We start from the raw sequence: 20,466 nt of genomic DNA on the forward strand, positions 1-20,466 counted from the left end.
TTGTCATTTAAATAGTGTTAAGTTTCAGCAGTTTCAGTTGCAACTACAAATTTCAAAGAGGAATAATGAAGAAAATGGGAAAAAATGTTTTTAACATTTGCAGAGCAGAGGCAATTTTCTATGAGGCTCTAGAGCCAGGATATCCTGTAGCTTGTGCAGTTCTGCCTCACAGTTATAGCAGAAGTGGAGTTAATTGAGTCATTCACTCATATCCTGAAGATGGGATCAACGTCATCCAACAGGGAGCCCTCTTTGGGGGCTACAACAGCATCAAGAAGGCAGCCCTTCAGCCATTTCACACGTGGGAGGAGGCGAGGTACTTTCCTTCAGACATCCCCGGCACGTGGCTTGGTGTTCATTTCATGCCTTGGATGGGAGGATTTAAGCCTAATTAAACAGTAGTTGTTGACTTGCATGTTCTGTAATATGCATGACACCATTTGGTACTTAGTTGTGGTCTAGCATCAAACAGCTCCCTTCAACTGAAGATCTGAGGCACGGCTCAAAGAATAATTACGTTCGCCTGTGACAAGCCAGGGACTGGCTGACAGAACAAGTAGCATTAGCGAGGGTGGAGACTGCCAGCATCAATAATGATTATATGTGCTGCTTCTGCCTGTGATGGGCTGCCAGCTTGTAAGTGCTGAACAATTGAGTGACCTTGGACAAACCCTTCCCAATAATGATACAGCGTTTGTTTTAATATGAAAGTGACAAGAAGGAAAAGATCACAGTGTATCTTTCTTTCATGCAATCCCTCATCTCCAAAATGGATGCATCTCATGCGAGTTTAATCATTCGTTTCATATGCAAAGCCTCTTTCTCTGGTATTAAGAACATCTTCATTTCAAAGCTTAGAAAAGTTAAAGAAGACTGAAGGCTGGAGTGGAAGAAGAAAGATAGTTCTTATACCTGGCAGTAGCTGTCACCTGCCTAGAGATAAAAAAATATCCTCTGAAATGTAAAACTGTACTTTATCTCAGCTTAAGTACCTGCAAACTTTTTTTTAATTTGAATCCATTTTTTGTATTGGGACCACTCAGTTAATTGGGCTAGATTGCCTGTTTTATTAAAGAAAAAATTTAAATATTGGCAAAATATTTATGGTAAAAATATGAACCAGAGGTAGTCTTTTTTGCACAGTTTTGGGAGGTTTCTTTTACTCTTAAGTGTGGACCACCTGCAATACTCTTTGAATAAAACCTTTCTAAGCAGAAGAACAAAGTCCAGGATTGACAAAACTGTCTGAAGAAAGTTAGCTGCAAAATATAAGCTACTCCATGAATCGGGGGGGGAACCTGTATAACGAGATTCTCAAAGCCCCTAAGCTCTCATTCTCAGGATTCCTTCAAAACCCTGACAAATGGCACAGCTTTAGTATAATTTTTTAAAAGCTTATTCATCTTTTCTTCATAAATGTTTAATTTCTCTTTTCATCATTGCTTCTCTGTTTGCTAGTTAACACAAGAAAAACATTCCTTCAGATGCAGTCTGTGGGATACTGCGTACATCTTCAGCCCTTTGTCTCTTTTTATAACATTATTTCTTTTGAACACCTCTTTTTAAACTAGGAAAAAAATGGTAGTTTCCAGCCGATGATCCAGCAAAAGCACCAAAGTTCAGTATTTGTCACTGTCAGAGTATGAGAGATAATGCCATCTTGAATAGGAAATCATGCTACCAACTACTTTTAGAAATGCAAAGTATCATATCACCTCATACAGATCTAGTGGCTTTCAAAAAGAACTGGACCTTTTTTCTGGTCATCAACACATTCTTCTGGTGGGATGTTTCCGATGAATGAAGCTGAGCAAGATGAACTTTTGTGGTGGAGTACAGCAGCTGTACAACTTGGCTGCAGAGAAACTCAGCTACTGCTGTCTAACTTATTTTATGAAGGACTTTTACAGCCCTTATTTTGAGTACCTTATAAAAAGGGTTTTTTTGTAGTGAAAACCTGCATTCTTATTTTTATTCATGGTGAAGAATATTAGTTTTAGGCATTGAATGCCTTTGATTTCAGGAATAGTTTGACAGATGTGTAGCCACACAAATGAGCAGACAAGAAATGGGAAGCTACAGAGCTTGCACTCTTTGAAGAACCATAGGGAAGCTGATTTACCCATGAGTCATGGAAATTACAGCCCATGCAAAAGAAGCCTTTCTCTCTTTGAGATTTCATGCTTGTCCAAGATACACAGTGCAGCTGTTGGTCATAGTCAAGCTGAAGAAGCTGAGTATGGCCTGTCTCTGAGCATGTCCGATTCCTACGGCATTCAGTGGGAGCTACGTGCCTAAAGTTTCACTATGATTTGATTCACTGCAGTTGTTTTAGTGAGGTTAAGAGGAGACTCGGCTCAAATATGCTCAACTTGAAAGCTGTATTGTTTGGAGGTGGAAATTGGAAACTGTCTTGTAAAGCATAACGATTTATAGGTTAAGAGAAATACGACTTTTTATTACTTCAGTGCCATGTTTTAAAAATGTTGTTGCTGTTATGTATTGTGTAATATTCATGGAAGAATTTACAGAGGTTTAATACATTTATTTGGGCATTTGCTCAATGTCACACATCTTCCCTCTTACTTTGAAGCAGAAGAGAGCTAAAAATCTCCCTCTTCCCTCCAGTCCTGTTTTTATGTTTTTATGTTCATACTTGAAACTGCTTGCAACATCTAAGTATTCTGGTTTGAGAAACAGTATGCTGTTAGGTAGGGACCAAAACAGAGTTGTGACCTTCAACCTGTGAACTGTCCCAGCAGGGACAGGGAGAATAAAGCAAGGGCAACACAAGCACCAGGTCAGATTGGCCGCTGTGCTAGGAGCCTCCTTGCAGGCGAGTGGGACGATGGCACCAAGTAGCTGGGTGAGCTGTGCCGGTTCAGAGCTGCTGACCCGTCCCATCCCAGGAGGCCACACATGGCTCTCGCTGGCATATGGGGCTTCGTGTGTATGAAGAGCTTACAGCCAGTGAGGGCATGGCCAGTGAACTGTTGCAGGCTGGAAGCCACTATGTGTGTGTGTGTGGTTTGTTCTTGGGTTGGGTTTTTTCGTTGTTTTTTTTTTTTTTTTTAATATTACAGAATAGTTATAAATATACAGGTTCACAGTTGTGTTATTAGGAACCTAAGAACAACTGTTTTGCAGCTAAAAACCCCCTTGTATCTGATGCACAGCCTACCTGAATGGTGTGTGTTTGTGAGCAGTGCCTGTTTCACAGTTTTTGTTTGCAGAGCACGTAGGTAAGCGTGGGTAACTGCCACATCTTGTGAGGCTGTCCCTTCACTCTTCCCTTTCATGTCTGAAACTTTTGGTCTGTTGAGTCTCCACGTGTTTGACAAAGCACATTTGATTCCTCAGCTGGTGCAAAAGAGGGTATTCTGAAACACTGTTTGTGTTTGTATGTTTATTGGGAGTACTTTTGTGCTACTCTGTTTCAGCTTAGTTTATGGGATTAATAGAGCATAAGATAGGAAATGATAATGAATACATTTATACATATGAAGTAATAGACCTGTAGTTTAAGAATGCTTTCAAAATAAGTGCAGGTTCAGTGATCTCAGCAGTTCAGATTTTTTTCACAAGCCTGAGATAATTAACATTTTCCTTAAAGCTTTGTTTTATAGTCATGTGACTAAGAACACCCTTTTTTAAAAGAAATTTTCATTTTCTAGCTCATTGTTTCAGAGAAAAGCTTTAAAACATAAGCTATCAATATTCAGAAAGCAGAAGGCAAGAAGTAACAGCAAGCCCTGAGGACTAAAATTTATGAGTTCTGTAATGCATTGGTATTTATTTCGTCTCTCACACAGCTACACTGGTACTTCCATTTTCTGATAAACCCTTTTCTTTTTCTTTTTTTCTGTTTTTTTAGAGGAATTGTTCCATGTTACTTTCCATCCACTCCCAGCAGCATTGTGATCCATATAGGTAAACAAAAAGATCAACTGGAAGATTCTGAAATTATTCCAGATTTGGAATATTATTTCTCATTCCTGTTTATTCCTCCCCAATATAAGCATCTAAAAGTAACATTCCAAGTAGTCTATGTATCACCTTGCCACTTGAAAGTTTCTGCATTATGAAAATGCACAGTTTTAGCAACGTAGAAAGAATAAAGCCCATGCATAAACAGGAAATACAGTTAAGGGAAAACTAGTAAAGGAATGTAACCAAATCTGTATAAATTTAGAAAATTAATAGCCTGCATTTTGAGTAGATTTAGAGTAGTTGTATGTATGTTAAGAAATTTTTATAAATGCAGCAGAAAATAGGGATAAGGTTAAATTTGATCGATGGCTTTCTCCTAGATTGATACCACTTTAAATGAGATCTGAATATGGCCTTCATTTGCTTTTAAAACAACTGTGATCTTTATTTAGAGGAACTGCCATTTTAAAAAGTATGGGGCAAGCCAGTTACGGTAAGCTACAGACTGATTCCTAGCATTCCTAACTCTTCCACTGTTCTCATTGTCTTATGCTGTGTGGTATCATTCCTAAATAGCAAATGCCTAGACTCTTGTAAGCATAAATGATACTTGATTTTATTATGTTAACAAGAATACATTTCTTGCCCTTGTGCTTATAGAAAAGAACTTGAACATACGATTTTTTAAACCCTATTTTTCGTTATTTGTATCATCTGTCTGCTTGAAAGCCAGTATTGATTTATTTGTTTTATAGAATAGAATTGTATTTGGAATACATGAGCTAAATAATACTGCACGGTCCATCCTTCAAGCAAGTTTTTGAACATTTAACAGGGAAAAAAGTGAACATACATACATTTTGCTGACACATCTGTGTTACAGGTGTTGACCAAGCGACTTAGGAGGGATCTCTTCAGAGTTTCTGACCCCGCTACAAAAAGAAATATATTGGAAGTTACATGAGTGTATTTGAACTTCATTTGTGAGATCTCCATCTCTGGTTTTGATTGTATTCATGCAAAAAATGTCTGCTTGTGAGGTTCAGAGAAAAGGTGATTCTGTGGATATCATTATATAGAGTGAGTTAGCAACGAAAGCGAGTAGCCTCACCACTGCTGATACATGAAAGTTCTGGAGAAGAACACAGCAAGAGAACAGAACCAATAGAGAAAAACATGAAAATGCTTGAGAGGGAGGGAGGCCTGGCAGAAGGAGAAACTCAACACAAAAAGTTGTCCTGCTGAAAAGCTTAAGGATAAAATATAAAAACTCTCCAGACTGTGATAGCTCCCCTCTTAATCCACAAACCAGAAAGTGATTTATAAACGAGTCTTTCTTCACTAAATTCCACTAAGAAAACTTTTTTCATTTTTTACTCATTAAGCCTTCTTTAGGAGTTACATTACATGTTTTTGACAGATGGTACTTTATTGATCATGATTAGTGTATTTCTGCGTGGGAGTGCGTGTATACAGACCAGCCATTAAATCACTTTTTATCTCCAGTTTTCTTTTAAGGCTTCTACTTTTCTTTCCAAAAATTGCATGAATATATCTTAGACATAAAGACAAGAGTAGATCCCTTAATAAACACAAGAGTTATTAAAAAAAAAAAGGCAAAAAAAAGACAAAGAGAAAAATATTACAAAAAACCAAGCCAAACTTGAGCTATTTCTAGAAAAGGAGTAATTTTATATGACCTGGACATCTCCTTGAAATAGAAAATTAAACAAAAAGGGTAGAAATGCTATTGCAGATGTCTAAGGATTAATTGAGACTCACATTCTAATCCTCTTTTTCCTAAAAGTAATGGTTTCTAAATATAAAAAAATATTAACGATAATAATAAATCAATTTCCCCCCCCTTTGATTTGCTTAATCTTTTGAATAAACAAAAGGACTAGGGGGAGGAAGAAACTAGAACTGGTTATAATTTTCACTGAAGAATTGTCTGAAGGGACATCTGTCTTATTGAAACCTGTCTATTTTGATGCAACATTTTACAGGAAAAAGCCTAAAATTATTCTATCAGGCCATCTAGATATAGTACTTAGTATTTATTTCATTGTGTTCTAAATGTATTACTTAATACATCCCACATTTCAGTATTTACAAAAGGTTTGTCTGCATGGAAATGAAATATTTGAATGTCTTTGAAACAAACATTTCTTTGGGGTTTTATTAGCTGGCAGATCTGAATACCTCGGCTTTCTTCCTAATATGATATTTAGAAAATATCAATATCGTAGTTTTTTCATAAGCAGAATGCCATTTTCCAACTACCATTAACTAAAAGTGAGAATTCTGTATAACAATAACAGATAAATTTCTGTCAGAAAGTAATTAGTGACATACTTCGTAATTTTAGCGTATTTGATTTCATTGCTTTTACAAAAATGGACATGCCCTTAGATTGTTTGAAGTTCTGAATAGCTGAAACTCAGCTCTAAAGGGAAAAGTGAGTACATTATTTAAAATACAATTCTGTGTAACTGCCAGAAAACATTCCTGATTTTCTTTCATAATCTATAAAAGCTGGAGGTTAATAAAAGGGGGAGCATGAGAACAAGAAGGGGTTAAACAGAGGGTAGAAAAAAGAGGTTGAGGGTTTTATAAATTGGAATTTATAAATTGAGAGTAGCAATACCAATCCATTAATTGAGTAAGATCATAGGTGTTTAAAAGCAATATATTTTTATGGCTGCGTTAAGAGGCTTTAAAGATATATTTTGCTCTCTGTTTCATAAATTAGTCTTGAAAATGTCTTCCTGTTCATGAAAGCAGAAATTCTCAAAATCTGTCACTGGGCGTTGTGCCATTTTGTGGTACTAATAGATCATTCTGTTCTGACAGGAAGAGTTTTAAATAAATGTCCGCTCAACAAGCAGCTGTGTGAAACAGGCTGATCTGGCCTCCGTCTTTAGGTCAAATACTCACTGTCTCTACTGCAAAACAAAATACAAAAAATAAAGAGCTAAAACCCAATGGGGCGCATTCAGTTAGTGTGGCAGAATTTCAGAGCCTCTTGAAAAGGTGGGTCTGCGTCTCAGCAGCGCGGAGGGTATGGAAAGATGTTCTTGCCGATTGCTGCCAGAGAGGTTTACAGCTGTGGAGGATCCTGTCGGCTTTTGTAGGCTCTGAATACATTGCTGACTAACCTGGCTTACAAGCAGCTGACGTCAGGCCTGATGCCCCTGACACACACCTTTGTTTCTTCCCTGCGTATAGGGACAAGGGACAAAATCTGTGGAGGAGACTAATACCAGCATAGCCAAAAAGCAAAAAGAGCAGAGCAGTATAGTGATGTGTTTAACTTCTGTCTTACAGAGTATCTTCAGATAAAATTATAAACATATCACACATACTCAAGTTTGGTGAATACAATCCATAAAGAGTTGTGACAATGAGGGAAGAGAAAGAGCTGGATAAGATGTGGGAAACAAATTAATCCTTCATGATAGAGCTCATCGTATGTTACAAGAAAGTGTGGTATGAGTTGAGTCAAAGTTTGGTAGGTTGAAGCAGAAAATGAAGGCTGCAGTTGCTGTCTCTGGCTGTTGAACAAAGTGAGCCTTCAAGGTTCAACTTTTAGTCAGAAACAATCAACATGCTGTCTTGTTACAAACACATCTTGTTATCTGCACTGATAGAGAAGGATCTAGGCTTTTATAATACATCGCATACTGAACTTGGCAGCATCATTCCGATACAGAAAGAAAAAAGGGAAGCATTCTAATGAGTATGTTTGACAAGACTTGCATTGTCAAGACCTCAAAAAGAAAACTTTTTTTTTTTTTTATCTGTTGATTGGTTTGACCTTATGGGTAAGCCAAGACCGGGCAGGCCCATAAAATTATAATGTTTCTGACCCTTCAATTTATAATACCTTCCTTTTTCCTTTACTGTTCTGTGTTCAAGACAGGTGAAGTGTTCCAACTTTGCCACTTCTACTGATCCTAGAAAAACCATGGTATTCATCATAACTTGAGGATATTAATCAATTTATTTCCTGAATGTTCAGAGACATAGAAGGAAAGAAGTGATTGAGTCAACATTTATTTACTTATCTATTTATTTATCTATTTGTTCTCCAGCTTTATGAGGTGTGTCTTATTCCTGTGAAACATCCATCTCAAGTTGGCATGTGGAGAGTAGAACTCTCTGGGACACTACAGAGTCTCTCCTGAGAGCAAAGTGTAGGTTTTCTATCACTTCTCACACTATGTGGACGTTGTGATGTTAGAATAGCTAGGAAGTATTAAAAAAAAAAGGATAGAACACAATACTGTTAGAAAGAATAGAGAGCAAGAGGTATGTCACATGCTAAGCCTCCTCATACTCTGGAGAGCATGGTCTTTAGGTAAGAAGACAAGAAAAAACGAAATTGCTGACCATTGTAAAATAACTCCCAGACCAGTTCCAGCCCACTGAAGTTTCAGCAGCTTGCTGAAAAAGGACTTGCTATGTAGCTGTCATTTGTGCTCTGTCTCTCCTGGGGAGTTCAAGCTGACTGCCTGCCATGGGCACAAAATGCCAGCTTATACTGCATCTTTCTGATCTCTCTTCATAGTTGTATTGATGCCTTCTCATTTGAGAAAGCTCTTTGGTGAGAGTCGTAATGGGAATTAAAATGAAAGGGAACAGGGTGTGGAGATGCCATGTCACCATCCAGGCTAACTTTATCTGATAAACGCTTCATCTGATCCGCGCTTCATCTGATCTCTTTAGGACACCCTAAAACAGAATGACACGCCAAGTTGACGGGCTAGCAGTTGCCTATTGGTCTCACTGATTTAGTAAAGTTTCCCTGTTGAAAACTGTTCAGTAAGTTCAAACTGCTATAATAAACATTGAAAATATTCTTGGACCCTTAAAAATTATTGAGGAGGTCCTTGGAAAAATGCCACTGAGTACCAGTAAAAGATTCTGTGGGTGGGAACTCACAAAATATTGTGAGACTGTTATTGTTCTCATAAAATGAAGCAGGACTGATCCTTTACATATTGCATTCCCCCATATCCTGCCATATGCAAGAAGAAAGAAGAGTTTCATGGCATTGAATGAATATACTAGTTCCGCATGAAATGCGCCCACATGAATGTTTGATACATGCAGCCTTTAAATGCATTGCCATGCATTTAAATTCACACTTCTTAATTATCAAAGTTTTCCTCTTGGGTTTGCAGTCAAATGTTTGAACAGTTTGATTAATCACTGCAGTCCTAATCGGTCTGAAGTTAGCTGCTGTTTTGAATTAGGTATCTTTTATCTCTCACGAAGTCCCACAGTACGGTAATGTAGTTCCTGTAGGATTGTCTCCTAGAGGTGTACCACCATAGGCCTGGTCAGCCCAGAAAGGCTGATTCTAGAAATATTAGAAGTTTGGGCAGCCTGAAATAGCCGTTCTGGTTAGTTCAATTCAGAAGAGGGTATCTGTTGCATAAAGTCGCCTAATAAACAAAATAGACTAAATAATAATCTTTAAAACAATTGAGTAATTTCAACTGCAAAAGAGAGCTCCCAACCGCTCAGCTAGAGAGACTAAGCCAAGACAAGGTTATCTAAGAAGGGGTCTCATTGTGTTTCATTGAAGCCATTCAAATTGTCTCAGATACTAAGTTAAGCATCTTTCATGGTGATGGTGGAAAAAAAGAAATAATATTAGATGAACGTATTTCAACAACATGTTTTTGTAATTCAAGGCTAAGGTAATAGAACAGATTCTTTGTTTCATATTATGGAATTTGCATATCTCTCGTGCAAAATCTCTGTGTAGTCAAAGCTCATGCAGCTAAGCTTGTGTCAACTTTCTTTGCCGACAGTAATAACATTCAGTGTCTGTTAGGCATAGTAGCCGTATATACTGTGATTCATTTCTAAAGAAAGATTTTTATTTCATGATGCTTTAAATATGAAGCTCTTTTCATGGTCATACTTTTCATTTATAGTAGCAAGACTGCATTTTTCATTCGCGGGGCAAGAATGAAAAAGAAAGTAACAAGAATTATCTGTGTATGTATTTCCTTAAATTTCTTTGTTCCTTGGTAAAGTCCCCAATATATTCTGAATATTTCCATTTATCAAATAATAAAAGGGGCCTGTTTCTGCATTCTAGATGTCTTTGGCAAATATGCTACATCAAAGAAAGAAAGACGTGTATGGCAGGTAATACTAAATAACCAGAAAACACGAAAAGAGCTGTATTTCTGATTTTTCCCTTCATTAGCCCCGGTAGTGTTCTTTAACATCTTAAAATATGGATGTCATAGAACAGTCTGAATAGCAGTAACCAATATTACCACTTTAATAATATTGTATCAGGATGTAAGAAAAAGCATTCCAAAAAATTGAGCTCCAAAGAAACTAGGGAAGTAAAATGTATTGTTCTATTGTTATGTCTGGTAACAAACTAGAGTCTGAAGCCCCTCAAGGGAAGAGATAAGTGAATCTGGGCCCCCACGCCCCTCATGAGTGTAGTAGCTTCATCCCTACTTGGTGGGAAGGGAACCTCTGCCATCTTGCCTTCTCTTCCTCACCTGAAAGGGGAAGTTTGTGAACAGTGCCTTAAACTGGACCTTCCTTTCTATAAAGCCTTGCTATTGTTAAAAATATCTGAAATGGAAACGATGGGGAAAGTGGGTTTTTTAAGCCATTTTTAATCTTTGTGTTTACACCTTAACTGCAAAGTTAACAGCATCAGCCCCTACTCTTTTTCCCTCACTTCTGCAGAGCTCATGTGTAACGGGTTGCTGTGGGCCAGGGCCTCCCAAGTGCATGCTGCCTCTCATCTCTTCCCTCTCCCTCTGAGTTGGTAGCATTCATCCTTCACTGATGCCTTGCTCGGATCAGTGTTTTCTTTTAACCTTCTCTAATTCTGTCTTCAGAGGCAATTCTCTAGTTTACCATAGATCTTGATTTACAGCATGAGACAGCAAGTGGTACATATAAGAATTGCTCATGTCTTGAAATACTTCAGCTCTTCTGAACAGAATCGGAAGCACAGATTCTGACTGATTTATGGTGTTATAGCTTATTGAAGCTGATGTAAGACCAAGAGTGGTTAATTCTTTCTGAAGAACACTACCTAGAGTCTTTAGAAGGAAGCAAAAACTAGAATAAATTACTTTATAATATTCGTATTTTCTACCTTAGGTTTCTCTACCAGTCTTCTTTTTAGTAGCTCTTCACGCTGAACTTGCAATTTATTAAAATACCTGTCCTGTGCTTACACAATTACACATGTTCAGTCTTTATACACCACACTATCTTATTACTTATCACCTCCGTGACTTAGAGAGCACACAATATTTTAGGTGCAGTGGATTTCAGAAGCTCATAGGAATGAGCAATATAATGACAACCTGCCAAAAGTTAATTTATGCCAGCCAACACTGCAGGACATTCTGCTTATAAAAACACTTGTGCTGTCTTACAGAGGTTATTGCTGAGTGTGCCACAGCAATGGCTGTACTTGAAGAAGTACTAGCATCTCACTTTGATTGAACAAACTCATGAGGAGTGAGACTGGGACTGTCACATCATTGCTCAAACCCATGTGTTGAGAGTGTGCAGCATTGTGGCAAAGTAGCCATTTTTACTCTCAGTTTCCCCTTTCACTATCTGTGAAATGTTATGTGTGTTCACACATCTCACTGTCTCACAAACCTCGCCAATGACCTTCAAGAGATCTGAGCCTGCCACATCCAGGCAGAAAAGATGGCCACATGCGGGAAAGTTTGTCAGCAGGTCACCCTTCGGTCCTCACAAGAGCAGTGAGCGATGTAAAGCAGAGTTAATGCTTGTGTAGAGTTAATGCTTGTGCAGAGTTAATGTGACGTTGGGGGAGGGTAGATAAAAATGGCAGTAAAAAATTAAAGAATACAGGGGTTCCCAAAATGTTTAGCTAAGGGTTTCTCTTCTGGTGTTAATGTAGATATTTATTAAAACAACATTTGCCTATTTAAAAAGGTTGGGACAAGTCCAGGTATAATTCAGTTTAGGGTGAGGTCCAAGAATCCTGAGCGCTTTTCAATATTGACTGCATGTTTCCTTATGATTAAGGCATCAAATCAAGGAAATTTCAAAGCAGTTTTTAGAATTCATTCTAGCTGCTTTATTACCTCTGTTTCATGAATGACACTGTTTGTTCCCTCCACAATAGCTATTATTGTAATAACATTACCCAGCAGAGACCTACTCTGAGAAGGCAAAACAACAGCAAAGCATCCTTTCAGGCTATCAGAAAATTATGAATATCAATAAATCAAAAATTTCACTAAGGAAAATATTGTTCTGTTAATAATAACGGCTAGAGCTTATTTTACCAACTTTCAATATTCCTGAATGCTACAGATACAGAATGGCAAAACTGAGTGTATTTTTATCTTCTTCCATCAATAGTCAACATCATGCCTTAGAATTTGTTGTCTGGAAACTTTTCTTTTTCTGTATCGTATTTCTTGGTTTAATTAAATGCACTTGTGGTATGTCCTGTATTGCTGTGATGGGCAAGTTCTGTGGAGCCTTAGAAAGAGTGGGATACAAAGGCTGCACAAGAGCAGACACAGAGCATCCCTACTACTTCATACACTGGCAGCCACAGGCCTGGTTCAGAGACTGTCAGAAAAAGATGGAAGGTGTTCAACCAATATTATCAGGGAGGGAAAACCTGGAATGCAAATCGTTATGCTGCCTTGGGCACCAAAGTGTTTCACTGACAAAGAGATTCCAATAATGTTATGTTAAACGGATTGCTAATGTAAAACTTACAGGCTTTGAAGGTAGAGTCAAACCAATGGGTACTGAAGTGCAAGGTCTGAGCACACAATTACCCATTCTTCTTCACCTAATGCAGGCGTGGTGAGCTTTGAAACAGAACTGATTTATATCCTAGCAAGGCTTTAGATTGGGATCTGTCATCTTAGGAAGAAAAAGAAAGAAGCTGTCTGGGTTTTCAGAATATTTTAAAGGGTTCTTTCGATGCTGAGGGAGAGATTGCCTCCTATAAAAACACATTTGGATTTATCTTTATATTCAGCTTACTTTTGGTGCAAGTTGTTTGTCTCCATTGGTCTGCAGCCCCCCTCAGGCAAAAACAAAAACAAACAACCCACAAAACTGCAGAGCCATTAGAAAGTCATGAGACCATCAAGTAGTACTGGTGACTGGGTCTTATAGAAAAGTTATTTGAGGGAAGAATTGCACTTAACTGCAGACCTGATGAAAGTATCAGTCTCTGGCTGAGCAGAAGATGAGAAAGGTTTTCCTCCTACTATGTTAAAGTGATTAGAAAGTCGTTGCTGACTCAAGTAAGTAAGTAAATAAATAAATAAGTGTTCATGCAAAGTCAGTGCTGAATTAGTCTCACTGACTTGATAAGACTTACTGCCCCATCTGACATTTTCTAAATCCCCATGACTGTAGCTTTGAGACAAAGAAAGAGTTTTATGCTCTGCCTCGTACTAGCAGTCTAGCTGTTGAGAGTTGAAAATACTGGGAAACAAGCAGTAGTAAAGCTTTCACATGCTGGCTTCAAGGAATTGTGCATAGCAGGCTCCATTAAACAAAGGACAGGGCCACTTTTATAATAAAGCAGAAAACAGGCCTGTATGTTACATTCAGGTTTCTAACAGCTACCAGGAGAATTCATGTGCTGTTATAGTACAAGCTTCTCTTGCATTTAGTCCTTAAGATGACAGAATCATAAGCAGAAGTCGTTCTGCTGGACTGAGAAAAACCTTGGGAGATAAAGCCTTTAGAGGTAAAATGTGAGTATCTCATAAATACGTACTTTCAGGGATGATTCTGTTGTTCCTGCAAAAACCTCTGTGGGCTCATGTCATCCAGCACTCTGGAGATGCGGTTTGAATGCTGCTTCCATGAGGTGTGCAAAACACTTTGCCTTTTTATGAAAGCCTTCCCATTTGTCTTTTATGTTGCTGGTTTTATGGTTTGAAAAGTCATCCTGAAATTATTTCCTCTGTTGAGAGTATGGCTTGGGCTCATGGAAGAAAAAATAGGATGGACAGACAGACAGACACACACACCTCCTCCCCCAGCTCAAAAAAGAAATCTCATAAAAATAGCAAATAGTAAATTAAATGTATCTTACCTGGAGCTTATTTGAATTATTAGATAGTTTTGAGTCTAACAAGCAGTTAACTGAAACTGAATTGTATCTGTAATTAAAATAGTTATACTAAAAGTGAGTCAGCCAGCTGGCATGTACAAATTCCCCTCTCTTATACTACTCCCAAGAAATTTTAAAAAAAAAAAGGCAAAGTATTCCTCATTACGATGTTTGAAAATACAGGAGCTGCTTCTTTCAGAATGTGCTGCTCGTTTTATTCAGAACAAAGACTTCTAACTTCCCTCACTGTGTGAAAACAGAGCTTGAATTAGCTCCTCTAAAGAAGTGGGAGATGGGGCATCAAAGAGCCTTCTGTTCATTAAGATAAACACTGAATATGTGTTTCATGTTTGGGTTTGGTATAACATTCTGAATAGAGGATAAAGCAGTTGCTTCTCACAGTCTTAAACTATTGAGATGGTGTGGGAGAAGGAGGAGAATAAAAGGATTGAAGCTATTATGCAAAGAATTAGTGTTGAGTGAGTAAAAGGTCCCCCTATTACTCATTGAATTTTGCATGGATTTAGTAGTGTTGAGAATGTAACACGGCTCTCCATTTTGGACACACAGAAAGTACAGAAATAAGTTGCAAGAGTCCATCTAAAGTTTCAACCTGGACATTGATATTGTGAGAGGGACTCTTGCAACTTAATTATGTACTTTCAAACAAAACTATGTACTTTTCAACAAAAAACATAGTTTCATAACTGAAATTTCCTTTTTATGTAATTCTGTTTGTTACATCTTAACTTCAGAAAGAAGCCTGCTCTAATCTATGCATGGCAAGCTATTATTTTTTTGGAAGTACAAATGACATCTGGGGACATAGATTTTTCCCTTCTTGCTCACAAATGCAGTCACCTCAGTTGCCGATAAGGTCATGGTCCACCCTACTTTGTGTTCCCCAAATCAATTGTTATTACATGTGTTTTATAGATCAAGTCGATTGGACTGTTCATGTGAGTCAGTGTGAATAAGGGGTTTTCAATCTGTCCATGCCTTCTGCATTTTCTGTGAGTGTGGATGATGGATGGTTTTATGAATTTGCTGATAAGCCAGTTACAGTGGTTTATGTTGAGTTTTAATGAACTAGATTTGCTAACAGTTATGACCAATATTGGAATGATATTACATTAGAAGAGCTCCTTTCTGTTGACTCCAAAGAAGTGTTAATGTATTCATTTTAATGCTTAAGTTCCATAAGGGGCTCTTAGACCCGTAGTTCTGGTTTTAAAAATAATGTTTAGTTGCTGTTAGCAATCCTGAAAGCTCATTTTCATGTATTTTTGATTTATATTCTGTTTATTTAATCTTTAAGCTATCAATTGTGGCTGCTTAGAAATTACTTTTTTGTTTTCATATATTTATTCCTCTAGGCATCTGCTACTCCTCACTCTGGGAGACAGGCAGTAGTGAGATTTGGTTTGACTTAGGACAGCTGTCCTTATAATTTAGGGGAAAAAAACCACCAGGAATGTGTATATTTGAAGAATGTAGGAGACCTACAGGAAGATGAGTGATAAAGGTTTCTTACTAAGTTGATTATATTTTCTTCTCATTATTTGCTCTTCTAGTATTGTACTTATAATATTTCAGGGTTGCACTTTGGGGGCAGGGGGTTGGATCATCATATGAATATTTCGGTTTTGTGTTTGCAGTGTTTTGTTTGAAGCAGGATTGCTAAAAAATAGCAGTGGTTAGAATACATTGTTTTATGTGGTTTTAAGCCAAAGCACTCAAATTTGCAAAGGAGATATATGAAGCTACCATTACCAAGTTCATCCTCAAGAGATGTTCTTTGGGAGAATAAGACTAAGTAGGTGACAGACTTCAGTCAGAGACATTCAGTTCTACACATAAAAGAACACCAAAAAAATCCCAGAAATGAATCTTCATGTACGCTTCTTAGAGGAAGTGAAGGAAGGACTGCAAATGTTTGACAGGAATTACAGGTTCCATGGCTTCATTAGCACATTGACTCACAGGTCCCACATGGTGATCTGTCTTGTTTGGGATTTATTAGAAGGTGGCTGCATCTTGGTTTCACTCCTTGCTGATTGGTTTGCTGAGATTTGAGCTCATCATTTCTCTGCCTCGTTGCTGTCTGTTAGGTAATGCTGAAAAATAATGAATCACATTGGTCTTTTTCTTATCCAAAGATATATGTGAGTTTGGATTTACTGGAGTAACAGAGAATTTGTTCGGGTAAACCTCAATTTCTGTGTTTTTTTTCACAGCAAGTTAGAAAAATAACTGTATATTTGATTTATGGCTCTCTTTTTCCTTATCTCCAGTATTTAATTTCTCATAATAAGAGAGATAAGAACTGTATTTGAATGCAGATCACAAAGGTTTCTGAGTACAGCCTGAAAATCTTAAGCACCAGAGCTTTCATTCTAGAGGCTTAGTTTCAGTCTCTGCTTTATCTTAATCTCTTTATTCAAAATCTTTTATAGATGTTGACATATGCCTATCTGTCTACAGTTCTTTCAGGAAGAACTAACATTTGAACTACCGAAATCTTGGTTGTTCCAGAGAGGAAATTGTATGCCATGACATGTTTGCCATTTATGTAATGCAAAACCAGGTCTATACTGACTCAAAAGCATTCTATACTGAATACTTATTGCACATCTGTGTATCTCATATTTCTCTGATTAGATAAAATTCCACTGGAAAAATAAAATCTTACTGTATTTTGCATATAGCAAGCAGATAATAAGACAGAGGTAATGCAAATACAAGAAGTTATCGCCAGGCAAGCCAAGCAGTGGATTTACAGTACCATGGTGACAATTGTGCACAGTTTGAATGCACATAGTTTGAACCCTTTTGTAAATGTGAGATAATTTCCCCTTCTCCTCCAGATGACTGAACTGTCCCACAGTCTCTATGGATAGGCATATGCATACATGCCATTCTTATGGAAGAGCTGACATTGTAAATTTATCCGTGGGTTATCCAGTGCACTGGCACTCTGAATTTTCCGTACTGGAACAGTATCAGGTTCCATAACAGTACCCAAATGGAAGTGTAAGGTAGGATGGTAGGTCTGAGATCATGCTAATCTGTCAGCATGTAGTGTACAAACATATATCAGCAATATAAGTTTAACAGTATCTCCACAGGTTTACTAGAGTACTTTGCCAAGGAGGTTTGTACACAAAAGTACAAGCTTTCTTTGTCAATCTCTTCTGCTCAATAAATTCGCCACTTCAAAAATATATGGCATTCATTGTGGCAACAAATAGTGTGAAAAATGAGGTGCTATTAAGAAGAAGAATTAATTAAATGATCATTTCTGGCTTAATATAAAGGCAAAACACACACATGGGGACAAAGTAATAAGGGGCGTATTAATCCACAGAAATGCTGGAGTTTCCCTTTTGACAGGGAAGTACTTACATTTCTACCATAGGAAGAAGTAAGTCATTAATGAGATCATCATTTGTGCTGAATGTGTTCCTACACACATAAATACAGTGAATGGTATTAGATAGACTTCAACTGGTGTAATTTAGACTACATCAGATTAATTCTGATACAAATTACAAAGCGCATAAATTGTTCTTAATTTTAAAATAATTTTTAGGAACAACTAAATGCAATTCACCTTAATGAAAAAATGCAGTGATAAGGAATAAAATCCATAAAGTCAGAGGGAGTCAGGGCACTTGAGTCCTTCCCAGCGCCTTCTCAAGATGAAGTACTGATGATTTTTCCAAGCTGTAAGTCTTCCAAACGGCTTAAGGTATGCTACTTCTTTTAAGCCCAAACAGGCAGCTAGGGAAGAGTCTCCAAGTATTCAGAGTTAAGGAACTGGGCATAAAACCAGAGTTCTGTATAGAGAGAAGATAAAATACAGGAATGCAATAAGGTAATAAATACCAATTCAACCATAATATAGAAGATTAGCTTCTTATTTACCTTAGACAGGCTCAGTCAAGTAATGGGTTTTATTTTTGTCACCCCAAATACGAGACTAGATGCAATAATACAAGTCCTTAGATCATGTTAGAGACCAAAGATTTGTTCTGGTTTTTATTTTCTCTTCCTCATATTCTTTTCCTTAGTAGGGAGAGGGAGATAAGGTAAGCACTGGATTTATGCAGGATACAGTACAGATCATTTTGCTTAGCAAAATAAAAATAAATCACAACTACTTTCTGAATATACCACTTTTTCTGTCAGAGCAAACTTCAGATTGCCAGCATTTGTTTCCCAGGGTTTTCTGTGACATCAGACCTAATCACAACCTATTCTGCTACTTAAAAATAGGGGACCCTGGCAACACTGCTTCCACTCTCCAGTCACGGGGCAGCAAAGCAACTGCAGGCTATTGCATTTGGATTTGTCAGAATAAATAATTAAGAGGCTCATCAGCTTCTCACTAATGAACAAGGAAATGTGATTAAGCAACTTTAAAAAAGAATGGCTGAAGACAATATAGAAATGATAGCAGGATGATTGCTGTGAATGAGAGACTGAAATTTCTGAATCAGAGATTTCTTCAACAAGACACAAGGACAGTAGTTTAATCTTCCATTAAACGATTCCTGCCAATTTGGAAAAGCTCTGAATCAGGACATTACAGACATCTCAGAAGCTGACAAGGCAGTCACTTCTCTTAAGACAGCTACTTTCTGGCAAATGCTGAGAAATAACTTTTTCTTTTTTTTACTGGTTCAAGGCTCTTAACTTCTACGAAACAATGACTAGGACGTCTCTGACTAGGCAATCTTTTATTCTCAAAGACTCTGAAAATACAAATCGTCTTTCAGACCAAAATGTTCTAGAGATGCTTGCCAAGTTTACTGTGGCTAACATCTAGAAATTGTACTGATTAGCTTCTGGCAATATTCCTTGAAAGTGCTTTGTGTGCTAGTATCTTATTAAATATCTTATTCCTCTTTATTATTCTTTAGCACCAAAAAATGTACTTCCACCTTATATCTAATCTGTTTCTATGCTTTTACTGTCTGCTCTCCTAGCTTATCTAAAGGAGATAGCACATAATATGGAAACTTGAAGCAAAGTGAAATAACAGAAGTTGCTGTAATTCTTCTGTATATCAGGAGAAAGACACTGTCTTTTTTTCCTTTACATACATTCATAAATATCACAGTCTTTTTATGAGTAAAGGCACAAAAGTCGACAAGGAGATTACAAGATTTCTGTCCCAAGGGTGGTTATATCAGACTGTAGAAGATTCCAGATACTCAGATATAAAAATGGTATGCACAGAAGTGTGAGATTCATAGTTACACAATTTAAAAAAAAAGAAAGCAAATGTCAGACATCTTTGTAGTTACAGAAATGCTTATGTACCTCAAATAAGATACTCAACATTACAGAAAATACTCTAGGTCTAAAACCCAGGCAGAAAAATACTGCTCTACTTCAAGAGGCTTTTGAGGAAATTATTCTTTCCTTTTTTTTTCCACATGATGTAGACCCACCATAGTGCAACACATAGTATGCGTAATAGAAACTACTTTGGATTTTCAGCCAAAATTCCAGCTGTCTCCAGTGGAGATTTGATTGGGTTTAAACATGTTGTTAGTCTTCAGGTCTCTCCCTGTGTTTCTTACAATACTTTGAGATCATATTGTTATCTTCTAATTGTCTTCCATAAAGATGCAAATTTATAGGTTTTCAGTTTCTACTTTGAAGGTTACTTGTACTTTTCTTGTTCCACGTGATAAATTAGTTTGATTAGGGTTAGGGTTATTCCTTTTCTCTTGCCATATTTATTGTCATACCCAGTTACTTGTCTCCTGTCAGCAGTTTATCCCAGTGAATATCACAACCTGCTTCTTCGTTTCAGATTACATATGTTCTCCTTTGAATGAAATGGCTGGTTTTGTATCTGACACTTATGTTTTAGCTTCCTGCAGAGAATCAAAATATCCCCAAAGCCATAGGTGCCCATGGTATATCATCCTATGGCATATCCTCTGAGCACAAGAATGAGAAGCCATTTCAATAGGGACATATAACAGAGACACAACCTCCTTTCAGAAAGCAGATGTAGAAGAGGTCTCCATCTGTCAGGAAATCTCTGAAGTCCTCTTTTCCAAACTCCTCAGCGTAGGGGAAAAAGAAAAAAAAAAAAAGCAAAGAAAGGCAACATATTTCCTCTTTATGCTTTTTCCAGGCCAAGTTCTGTGAAAACTTCTCTGCAAAGCTTCTCTGGAAGGGTGTGCATGGGTGTAGCCAATAAGGCGTTCACAACATCCTCTTTCTTTTTCTTCTGCAAAAAGAAGAGCAGGCTTGGAAGAATGTTTCTTCACTATTCAAGTAAATTCCCTGTAGACTAACACTTGTATTTTGTAATTTCATTTAGAATTTTATGATTTTTGTTCTATCTTAGACATAGCAATTTGCTTTCTGTGCTGTGCGAGGAT

General features: G+C 37.4%; 1 protein-coding gene across 12 annotated transcripts in view; it reads left to right on the forward strand.

Moving 5' to 3' along the window:
• MOCOS (molybdenum cofactor sulfurase) overlaps positions 1 to 20,466 on the forward strand; it is a 228,903-nt gene that overhangs the window by 153,461 nt on the left and 54,976 nt on the right. The gene's annotated exons all lie outside the window — the stretch shown is intronic.

The sequence above is a fragment of the Nipponia nippon genome, unplaced genomic scaffold, assembly GCF_047370975.1.
Source record: "Nipponia nippon isolate SJK-2023a ecotype South Korea unplaced genomic scaffold, ASM4737097v1 scaffold_1, whole genome shotgun sequence".
Lineage (NCBI taxonomy): Eukaryota > Metazoa > Chordata > Aves > Pelecaniformes > Threskiornithidae > Nipponia > Nipponia nippon.